The sequence below is a fragment of the Dromiciops gliroides genome, chromosome 5 (assembly GCF_019393635.1).
Source record: "Dromiciops gliroides isolate mDroGli1 chromosome 5, mDroGli1.pri, whole genome shotgun sequence".
In the NCBI taxonomy this organism is placed as follows: Eukaryota; Metazoa; Chordata; class Mammalia; order Microbiotheria; family Microbiotheriidae; genus Dromiciops; species Dromiciops gliroides.
In genome coordinates, this window is record NC_057865.1 from 85,051,321 (window position 1) to 85,062,761 (window position 11,441).

The 11,441-nt window shown below is 41.4% G+C and overlaps 1 protein-coding gene across 2 annotated transcripts in view; it reads right to left on the reverse strand.

Moving 5' to 3' along the window:
• The window catches only part of DNAJB6 (DnaJ heat shock protein family (Hsp40) member B6), a 121,493-nt gene extending 114,143 nt beyond the window's left edge, over window positions 1–7,350 (reverse strand). For both annotated transcript variants that reach the window (XM_043965181.1, XM_043965180.1), the window contains exon 1: window positions 7,205–7,350. The gene's annotated coding sequence lies outside the window, so the exon portion shown is untranslated. The remainder of the gene's footprint in view (window positions 1–7,204) is intronic.
• Window positions 7,351–11,441: the final 4,091 nt, after the last annotated feature.

The window sequence follows — 11,441 nt, forward strand, 5'->3', positions numbered from 1 at the left end:
GATGCCCCAGTCCATTTCATTTCACAAAGCTAATAAGAATATTCTCTCTTTAAATATGTTTTTCATAACCACCACTCCCAGACCCAAGAATAATGGCTCCATACCATTTATATATCAAACAAAATCCTTAACTTACTACTAATTCAGACCCTGAATTAGCTACTCATACACATTTCTAGCTAGAAATTTCCTCCTATAAGTATTTCAATCTAACCAAACTAATTTGCTTGCTAACTCAGCAAGGACTAATTCATTCCTCTAGGCCTTTCTTTGTATGTCATTTCCAAATCAAGTGCCCTTTTTAACTCTTTTCGAATGCTCTATACCATTCTATACCACTACTAGGTCTGTATCCCCAAAAAATCATAAAAAAGGGAAAAGGACCCACAAGTACAAAAATATTTATAGTAGTTCCTTGTGGTGGCAAAGAATTGGACAGATCGAGGGGATGTCAATCAATTGGGGAATGGCTGAATAAATTGTGGTATGTGAATGTAATGGAGTACTATTGGTTATAAGAAATAATGAACAGGCCCATTTCAGAAAAATCTGGACTTAAGTGAACTGATGTTGAGTGAAATGAGCAGAACCAGAAGAACACTGTACACAGTAACAACAACACTGTGTGACGATCAACCATGACAGATTTAGTTCTTCTCAACAATACAATGATCCAAGACAATTCCAAAGGACTCATGATGGGAAATGCTCTCCACCTCCAGAAAAAAAGAACTGTGGAATCTGAATGCACAATGAACCATACTATTTCTACTTTTCTTTTTTGAGGTTTTTCTTTCCCTTTTGTTCCATTTCTTCTTTCACAACACAACTAATGTGGAAATGTGCTGTCTTGGGGAGGGGGGAGGGAAGGGAGGGAGAGAAAAATCTGGCTCAAAATCTTATAAAAACAAATAGTGAGGGGGGCAGCTAGGTGGCTCAGTGGATAAAGCCTGGATTCAGAGGACCTGAGTTCAAATCCAGCCTCTGACACTTGACACTAGCTCTGTGACCCCAGGCAAGTCACTTAACCCTCACTGCCCAGCAAAAACAAAAACAAACAAAAAATAAATGGTGAAAACTATCTTTACATTTAACTGGAAAAAAAAAATCTGTGTATTTGTTAAGATTGGAGGGAAGGGGCAGCTAGGTGGTGCAGTGGATAGAGCACGGGTCCTGGAGTCAGGAGGATCTGAGTTCAAATCCAGCCTCAGACACTTAACACGTACTAGCTGTGTGACCCTGGGCAAATCACTTAATCCCAATTGCCTCACTTAAAAAAAAAAAATCCTTGCAAAAATAGATTGGAGGGGAAAAAAATCTATTCTCCGTCTAAACATTTAAGTGCCTACTTATGTACCAAACACTGTGCTAAGCAGAGAGGATATACAGAAAGGCAAGACATTCCTTGCTCTCAAGGGGCTCACAGTCTAGAAACTATACAAACTATATCCAAAAAAAGTTATGTACAAAATAAACTGCAGATACTAGAAGGTACTAGAATTAAGGGGCATCAGTAAAGGTTTTCTGTAGAATGTGGGACTTTAAATAGGATTTGAACAAAGCCAGGGAAGTCAGGACACAGATGGGGGGGGGGGGGGGGAGATTACCGGTATGAGGATCGATGAAAATTCCCAGAGTTGGAAGATTGGAGTGTTTGGGTTTTGTTCCAAAAATAGCAAGGAAGATTAGTGTGGTGCTTGGTAAAAGGAGTTTCCTCATCAGGAACTCCCAAAACCATTGGACTTGAAACTAAAAGGATTAAAAAAAACAAACAACAACAACAACAACAACAAAACAAAGTAACTTTCTGTCTTATAGTTTAAAAAAATATTCACTTCAACATGTAGCAGTCACAGAATTATATGTTTAGTAGTTTCCTCCTTGAATGAATTCTCTAAAACAAATCATACATCTTTGATATATGAATGTGTTACTTTTCCAAATTTTAAGCATCTTAGTAGTGCCACTAGACTGGTATCCCATCTTTCTCCTTGGATCAGTCTGACCTCCAGAGCAAAAAACATCTTTCATAACTACTTTGATATGTAAAACTATGATAATAAATGTTTGGAGGAGGAGGAGGAGGAGGAAGAGGAGGAAGTGGAGATGGGTCAACTCTAAATCTCAATTAACTCTCTCCTTTTTTAGAGGAGGCTGAAATCCAGTAACCAAGGTCATTCAGCTAGTAAACCACAGGGCTGGAACTTGAACCTCAAAAATATGTAAGGAATAAATGGGAGCTTCTATGTAATAATGCCTTATATCTTTAATTTCTAGACCTAACTTTACAAATAATTACACCTCCAAAATTATATTGATATAAGTCAATCGGGGCAGCTAGGTGGCGCAGTGGATAAAGCATTGGCCCTGGATTCAGGAGTACCTGAGTTCAAATCCAGCCTCAGACACTTGACACTAGCTGTGTGACCCTGGGCAAGTCACTTAACCCCCATTGCCCCCCCCAAAAGAAAAAGATATGTAGATATAAGTCAATCAGTAAAAAAAACCAAGATGGCCATATAGTAATGTTGGGCATATTAATTAAAAAAAAAAAAAAAGGTAAACTGGTAGTTCTTCCAAACCAAGTCTACTCAACCTTCATAGTCCCAAACTTATAGTCCCAGAAAAAATAAAGCAATTAATAATATTCCAATTCAAATTATCTTTGAATCTTCTACCATTTCCAAGTTTCTCCCCTTTTAATGCTCATACCAGTTTAAAAAAGAAACAATACACCACTATAAACACCTAAGGAAATTATAAACCATGATAATGATACCTTTACAGGAGGCTCCAGATAGTCAAACAAATACTTCAGTCTAGCCAGTGCTGTTAAATAAAAGATTAGCAGATCAAGCAAAAAACATTTTACTTTTTTTTGTTGTTACAGCTTTAGATAAAGTCAGATAATTTGAAAAGCAACCCCGTAATATCATCTTGTAGCTGCCAGTAGTTTAGATTTTAGAGCAGTGTTTATGACTTATGAGTATAGTATTATTGCTCCATAAAAAAATTTCTTAAAAACCCATTTTTCCCCTATAATCATCATGTTAACTCTGATAGGAAAATGCTTCTTCCCTTAAAAAAAAAAATGTTACAGTTAGTGTGCTGAATAGCTGTAATCAGTCTCCAAAGACAAACCTAATAAGGCCCTAAGGATTTACCCTAAATCTAGTCTTCAATTTGAGCTTTCATTTGTTTCCATCAGTTTCTGTACCAACTTATTTTTCTCTCTTCACTACACTGAACTTCTTCCAATCAAAGAAATTATCTTTAGTTCCACCCCCAGTCTTAAGTATTTATTTTCTATTTCTCACATCCATTAGCAATAACTTATCTGATCCCGTATTTGGAAAGCTGACCAAATTCTTATCATGTTTCACCACTAGGTGGTGCTTCTATGTGAATTTAAAAGAACCCCACAATTTTGTGGGGGGAGGAAATCATCTTTCAGGTTAATATGTACTGAAACCAAAATATTCCCATGAGGACATATTTTCAAATTTTATGACTAAAATTAATAAAATTTATGAAAAATAATTTTAATCTACAAACTTACAACTGAAGGAATCCTGTGGTAAATCTTTCTGAAAGGCAACTGTCACTGCCCTTTAAACCACCACCAAAAGTCCTCTTTCCATGTTACTGCCTAAATGTGACTTCTCCAGGGCTATACCAGAGAGTAAAATTTCTGTAAATGTTTCTGGTCCAGACTTGGTGAGGGAATGTCACCCAAAGACTAGTTTAGATAGGCACAGAGAATTCACAGAAGGTGACTTTTTTGGAGATACATCAATTCTTTAAATAAAAGTCTTAATTTGGTTGAAAAGGTGTCAAACTGTTTAGTTTTGGGGTTTGATGGGTTTTGTTTTGCATTTGGTAACTTATTTCATATAATTTATACATTGTAAAATATTCTGATGAGGGGACCTCAATCAATAGTTTCACCGAACAACCAGAAAGCTCCTTGACACAAAGATTAAGAATCCCTACATTAAACTGTCCACCAAAGCAATGGAAATACTGCAATTAATGTATGTGTAAAGTATATCCAAACCCATGAAACAGATTCTTTTGAGACATTTAAAAAGAATAAGAACTGTTTGATATTTCATAAAATATATTTAAAAGTTCTAGTGTTTTAGAGCCAAGACCTAATTTAAAACTGAGACCTCAATTCTTTCATATTACAGATAAAAAAACAGAAGCATGTGTGTTATTTATCAAGGTCACAAAGCTAGGTAGTGGCTAAACAAGACTGGATATACATCCCAACGATCGGTCTAATGCATTCTCTACTACACTGTTTGCTTATTTATGTAATTCTCCCTAGACCCACCCAACTTTTCCCAAATCATTTATAGAGGAGGTACTGGAGTCTGTAATGAAGTGAACAGAAAACTGGCTTTTAAATCAGGAAGAACTGTGTTTAAAACCTAACTGGCATATTTATGGCTATATGACCCTAGGCAAATTATTTAGCCTCATGTCCCAAGAAACTGAGACTCTATATTGCAGAAGTTGCTGATATGCATTGGTAGGGTTTCCTCCTTAACTGATTTCCTAAACCAAATCACACATCTTTGAAATATGAATATATTAGGGGCAGCTAGGTGGCGCAGTGGATAGAGCACTGGCCCTGGAGTCAGGAGGACCTGAGTTCAAATCCGACCTCAGACACTTAACACTTATTAGCTGTGTGATCCTGGGAAAGTCACTTAACCCCAATTGCCTCACCAAAAAAAGAAAGAAAGAAATATGAATGTATTACTTTTTCAAGTCTAAAGCATCTCAGTACTACTAGACATGTATCCGTCTTTCTCCTTGAATCAGTCTGACCTCTAGAACAAAAAACTGCTTGCAAGCCCACTACTTTGAGATGTAAAACTATGATGTTTTTATCATATGATGTTTGGAGGAAGTAGGGGTGGGAGTGAGCCAACTCAATTCAATCTCAATTCAAACTTTAGTCCTTACAAAGTCACCTGTTCAATCACGTCACCCACACAAACTACCTTTTTGCTCTTATGTAAGCAAAATTATACCTTAAGTACCTATACTTACAGTCAAAAGCCAAACTGCATTTTATCTCCTAATTTCAAATTCCACAATAAAACAGTAAACAAAATGTACTGTATACTAAAAAATATGTAGCGAACATCCATTTGCACTTTACAAAATAAAATATGGCATATTACCTTCTAGGGAAACTAACATCCAAAAGTATCTGGAATATAAATTCCAGAAAGGAATTCAGCTTAGGAAGAAGGAATTTGTTAAGTGCCTACTATAGGTGCGGGGCTCTGTGCTAAGCCCTTTACAAATATTTCATTTGTTCTTCACAACAACCTAGGGAGGTAGGTGATATCATGCCCATTTTACAGATGAGGCAATTCGAAGCAAACAAATGAAGTGAGCTAGGGGCCCAGGGTTCCACAACTGGGCAAGTGTCTGAAGCTAGATCTGAATTAATATCTAGATTCTATATTATTAATTTCCCAATTTCTGTTTGCTATAACTATCCAATTCTTTTTGGAGAACCATTCATTTGACCTGTTGGTTACATACAACGTAAGCAACTAGAAACTATACTTTCAAAAGAAGTACACTGGAGTGAACGAATTTGATAGTGGTTTTGTTTTGGGGGTCTTTTTGTTCTTTTGAACTTGCTTAGAAATTGATTAACACCATTTTACCAGAAATTGTATAAACTGCACTGCCAAGCTAGTTTTTTTTCTTAATGTAGAACTACAACTTGCCTTTAATAAGGAGACGTTTCCTTTTAAGTTTTATAATGCAATGGATCTGAAGTCAGGAAGAGCTGAGTTCCAATTCTGCCTCAGTTCCTTACTAGCCGTATAAACCTGGACAAGTTACTTAACCTGTGTGCCTCGGCTTCCTCATCTGTGAAAATGGTCAGAATAACAGCAACTACCTCCCCAGGTTGTGGTAAGGATAAAAAGAGCTAGTATCAGCAAAGTGCTAGCTAACCGTAAAGTACTGAATTTGTTTAGTAGCTAATATTCCCTCCGACTCTTACTTTAGCCTCGCAATTTATGCCAAAAAAAAAAAGATCTTATTTCCTCAAACTCTTACCTTTATTCTAGTAAAAAGTTTACCAAAAAAAAAAAGGTTTGAAAAAAGGGCAGAACTAGGTAACTAAAACCAGCCTCTCCCATGTGCCTACACAAGTCTCCCCACCCTAGGGCACTTCCCCCCAGCGGGCAGGGGACTTCAGCCTTCGATCCCGTCCCACCGGGGTGCTAACATGAACCATGGCACGGCCTTTCGACGGGGCATTTTCAAATTCGGAGGGTGAAGAACTCGGCAGCTTCAGGTTAAAACCATCTGAGCCCCCAAATTCCCAGCCCTGCCTCCGGATGCCCTCGCCCTCCTCAATCCAGGTCTCTTCTCCGTCCCCCGCGCTGGGCCGGGCGCTCCTGGAGGGCAGGACACGGCTCGGGCCTTTCTTGGTCAGCCGGACCTTAGCGCAGGCCCGGACACACAGTAGGCCATTAATACACGTTCAGTGAATGAGAAAGAAGCGAGGGGCAGCCATCGCAGGTCCCATCTTGGCTAGGCAGCTACATTCTGATCTAACCGCGTTTTGGGGAAGAAGGGCCTAATTCTGGTCACGCGATGACAGGAAAAGAGACTAGCCGGGGACACTAGAAAAATCAATCCGCCTTTTCCCGCAGACTGACGAGGGACACCCCCGGCCCGCGGCCCCCACTCCGCCGAAGTTGCCATAAGCATCCGGAGGCTTTCAACGCCTCCTCCGCTCGGCCCGAGGTTCAAGCCTTCGGACCCCGGGCCGGCGGGGGCCGGGCGAAGAAGCTCCAAACGGACACCGTGGTTGAGGCGGCCAAGGGCCGGGCGGGAGCGAGGCCCCAGCGTCCGGACGCGTCCTCCGCCCCCCTCCCCCAACGGTAGGGCCGCAGGAGCCCAATGCCCGCGGGCGGCTGGCAAGGACATCCGAGCCGGCGGCTGGGGCTGGAAGGGGAGTCGGCGGCTCCCCGCCGCGCCCCGCCCCGCACGCAGGCCGCGAGGCCCGGGGAGCCGGCGCGCCGGGCGGGTCATCAACACCGCCGTTGCTAAGGCGCCGAGGACGAGTCCGCCACCCTCCCGTCCGCCTGGCCCCTCGCCGCGGCGCGGCTTGGCCCCCTCCTCCCTGCGCCCCGGACCCTGGCAGGGGCCTCCTTACCCGAAGGGGGTTGGCAGCTGGCGGCGGGGAGGAGGAGGGGCTGGGCGGCGAGGCCCGCGATCTCCTCTCGGCTCCGGCGCTGCTGGTGGTGGTGGTGGTGGCGGCGGCGACTCCTCGCGCTTTCTTTTCTCTCCGTTTCTCCAACAACAAACAGGAAGTGCGTCAGACGTCGGAGCGGCGCAGCGACGATCTACTTCCCTTCCACCATTAAATCCACTGGGCAGGAGGCGGCGGCCGTAGTGGTGGTAGCTGCTGCCGGGCCTACCCGAGGCCTGCGCCTCCTACGCCCCGCCCCTACGCCACCTTCCCGAAAATTCTCTGCGTCTCTCGGAGGACGCACCGCCCTCCTGTGGCCGTTGGCGCCATCTGCCGGCTGCCGGGTGAGGGGCAGCGGGGACGACGGGGCTGTCCCCCTCAGGCCCACCCACGAAGTGGGGCCATCCGGGCTCTCCGCTACGTCCCCACAGTCTAATGTTATCGAAATCATCACACATACACTCGGGCGCCATTTAGGGATGGCAAAGGGCTCTGCGCCCTCCGCTGCCCCTCCCCCCAGCGACCGTTAGATCCCATAAGGGAGGGCTGTAGAGGCCCCTTGGGGAGTCCCGAAGGGCCGGGGCCGACCTGCAGGGAAAAGCACCCGGATTGAACCATTTGTGAGCTGCCTATGGTGTACTCCGCCGGGCGCTGAATGAATGAATGAATGAATGAATGTTCTATTCTATCATTATATTTGTGCTTGGATTACAGAGATGGTAAGGGTATTACTGCCCTCATGGAGTTTAGAGTCCAGGGAGAAGGAAAGGAACCCTTCCCCCAAATCTCCTTTTCTATCTCCCCTCCCACCCCCCAATGACAAATCGGGTGGCCTGTTCTCACTCTCCATCCTTTAGTACAGGTCATGTAACTGAATGCGGGGTGGGGGGTCGGGAAAAATTTGGCCACTGTAAAAGTTTATGCATACCTATTCTATATGCCTTTATACCAGGGTCCTAAAAATTTCTAGGGTGAAAAGAGTGGAAAAAGTGGAAGAAGCCCTGCTTCAGGTCACCTTTTTATTCATCATCGACATCCTGCTGCCTAACCCTGGGTCTTCCCCAAGACTCCCCCTTCCCTCTTTTCTCTCCACTCTCTCACTTCGTGCTGTCATCAGTGTCATCAACTGGGTCCAGTTGTCTTTTCTAAGCAGAAGTCAGTGGATAGAGTTCTAACTAGGAGTCAGATGAGCTCAAATTATTAGCTATGGGACCCTGGGCGAATTACTTAAATTCAGTTTGCCTTAGTTTCTTCATCTATAAAATGGGGATGATAGCACCTACTTCCCAGGGTTGTTGTATTAACTGAGCTAATCTTTGTAAAACACTTAGCACAGTGCCGGACACATTGAAAGTGCTATATAAGTGTTAATTATCATTATCTCCCCCCTTCCCCTTCCCCTTCCCCTCCCCCTCCTCCCTTGGTTGAACTCTAGTCCTCTCTGTCATTTCCAAATTCAAAAGGTACAAAATGGAGTTTCTTTTCTTTTTTTTTAATAGTTTATTTTTCATTTTCATAGGGAGTGTTGAGGAAGGAGGGAGGAAGAAAAATTTAGAACACAGAATTAGCTCAAAGACCTTAATCTCATCAGAGTAGGCTCAAGGAGGGAATAACAGTCACACCCAATTGGGAGGAGTAATCTATCTAACCCTTTAGGAAAGTAGGAGGGGAAGAGGATAAGGAAGGAAGAGTGAAAGAAGGGAGGGCAGAGCAGCCGAGGGGGCAGTCAGAAGCAAAACACTTTTGAGGAGGAATAGAGTAAAAGAAGATAGAAAATAGAGTAAATATCATGGGAAGGGAATAGGATGGAGGGAAATAGTTATGATGATTGACTATAAGGGCAAAACATATGGTACCTACTGTCCTGGGCTATTGTGAAGAAAATTCTTTGTCAAGTTTAAGGTACTATATAAAAGTTATGATGAACAGGATGCTTTCAGAAAAAAACCTAGAAAGACCTACATGAACTGAGGTAGAGTGAAATGTACCGTATACAAAAATAACAGTAATAGTGTAAAATGATCTGCTGGGAAGAATGTGGTTGTTTTCAGCAAGATAATGATCCAATATAACTCTGAAAGACTTATGAAAATCGCAATCCATCTACAAGAGGAACTGATGGCATCTGAAAACAGATTGAAACATGTTTTGGTTTTTTTACAATTCCTTAATCTGAAGTTTTGTTTTTAATCTGTTTTCTCTCACAACCTAGCTAATGTGGAGATGTTTTCCATGACTACTCATGTATAACTTATATTGAATTGCTTGAGTTCTTGGGGGTGGGGGGTGGGAAGGGAGAGAGGAAGAGAAGTTGGAACACAAAGTTTTAAAAAATTGATGTCAAAATTTGTTTTTACTTGTAATTTGGAAAATAAAATTCTAAACAAAAAATAGTTTATTTTTTTCTTTTCCAGGTAAGTTTTGTTTTGTGTTTCCTTAATCTGTCTTGCCCACTATCTTTTATTCAACAGTCTTGGGGAGAGAAGGGAAGGAGGGAGAAAAATTTGGAACTCAAAATCTTATAAAAACTGATGTTGAAAACTATCTTTACATGTAACTGGAAAAATAAAATACTATGGATTGGAAAAAAAAAAAAGACCCGTTCTCCCTGTTTTGTTCATGCTGAAAGTACAGTGACTACTCCTGGCCTGATTCCACTGTTGATTGACTCAGAAGCTTTGACCTGCTCCATTTTGGACCTCCAACTAGGGCAACTGGTCACCTCCTTCTCTTGGAGATGAACCATATTAATACCAAACTTACTTCTGATATTCTATTAAATTAGCCCACTGTAACTCAGAACTCCCAAGATCAAGAGATCTATGAACTTTGGTCTCCCCAAACTCAAGACATACCAGCCTCAGCTTTCCTGGTAAAAGGGATGACAGCATGCTCAGCAGTCTTAAAATGTGAACCAATTCCTTATATATTTTGGAAATTAAACCTTTATCAGAGAGTCTTATAAAGAATTTTTCTCTGTTGTTTTGCTTATAATTTTTGCTATACTAGATTTGATTATACTTTCTTCCTTTCTCCTATCATTTATTTATTGTTGTTTTGGGGTTTTGGGGGGGGTTTTTTTGGTGAGGTAATTGGGGTTAAGTGACTTGCCCAGGGTCACACAGCTAGTTACGTGTCTGAGGCCAGATTTGAATTCAAGTCCTCCTGACTCCAGGGCCAGTGCTCTATCCACTGTACCACCTACCTGCTCCCCATCATTTCTTTATAATGTGACCTTTTATAGCTGTCATTTGAAGCTTATCATGGAATGTAATATAAGGTGTTGGTTCAAAGAATTCATTATTTTTCTTCTAAAATTCAACATTTCCTACAAATTTTATTATTTTTGTTTTTGTTCTTATTTTGTACAATCAAATTAAATAAATTCCCTAACATATTGGCTATATGTGAAAATGTAGGTTTTATTCTACAGCTTGAATCCATTGTTTCTCAGGAGTTCAGTACCATGCTTCATTGCCTATCCTTTGGATTAGTAGTAGGTGATTGTATTTATCAGAGTTCTTAAGTCTTTCAAAGCTATTTCTCTTTATGATGCTACTATTGTATAAATTATTCTACTGATTCTACTCAGTTACTGTCTCCATTCATATAGGTCTTCCCAGATTTCTCTAAAATCATCCCTTTTGTTATTATGGTTCAGTAATAAAACATTGCATTCAAATATCATAATTTGTTCAACCATTCACCAATTGCTAGTCACCCCCTTAGTTTCCAGCTCTTTGTTATAATAAAAAAACTGCTATAAATATTTTTGTACATATGGGTCTTCTTTCTCTTACTTTGATCTCTTTGAGGTAAAAACCTCATAGAGATATCACTGGGTCAAAATGATATAGGAGGCAAAAAGGGGTTAATAGAAAAACCTAAAGCCCAAGCTCTAATTCAGATATGAGCTCTAAGAGGGATTCAGATCCCAGTTAGTGGAAAACTTACAAGTCAGGATGCTAAGTTCTCTTACCCATATAAATCAGTACCCATAAGGGGAACAGAGGGAGCTAGGCCATAAAGACCTTAAAAGAAATGACAGGCTATAGAAATTCAGACATGAAATAAATGATAAATAAAGATGTTTTGAAACTAAGCATGGGAATCAGAAAGAGACATGCGCAGAAAAGGCCAAATTTGTCCCCAGATTCACCTTATGACAGGTAAACCCCCAAAACACCTCCACAGAAATAGG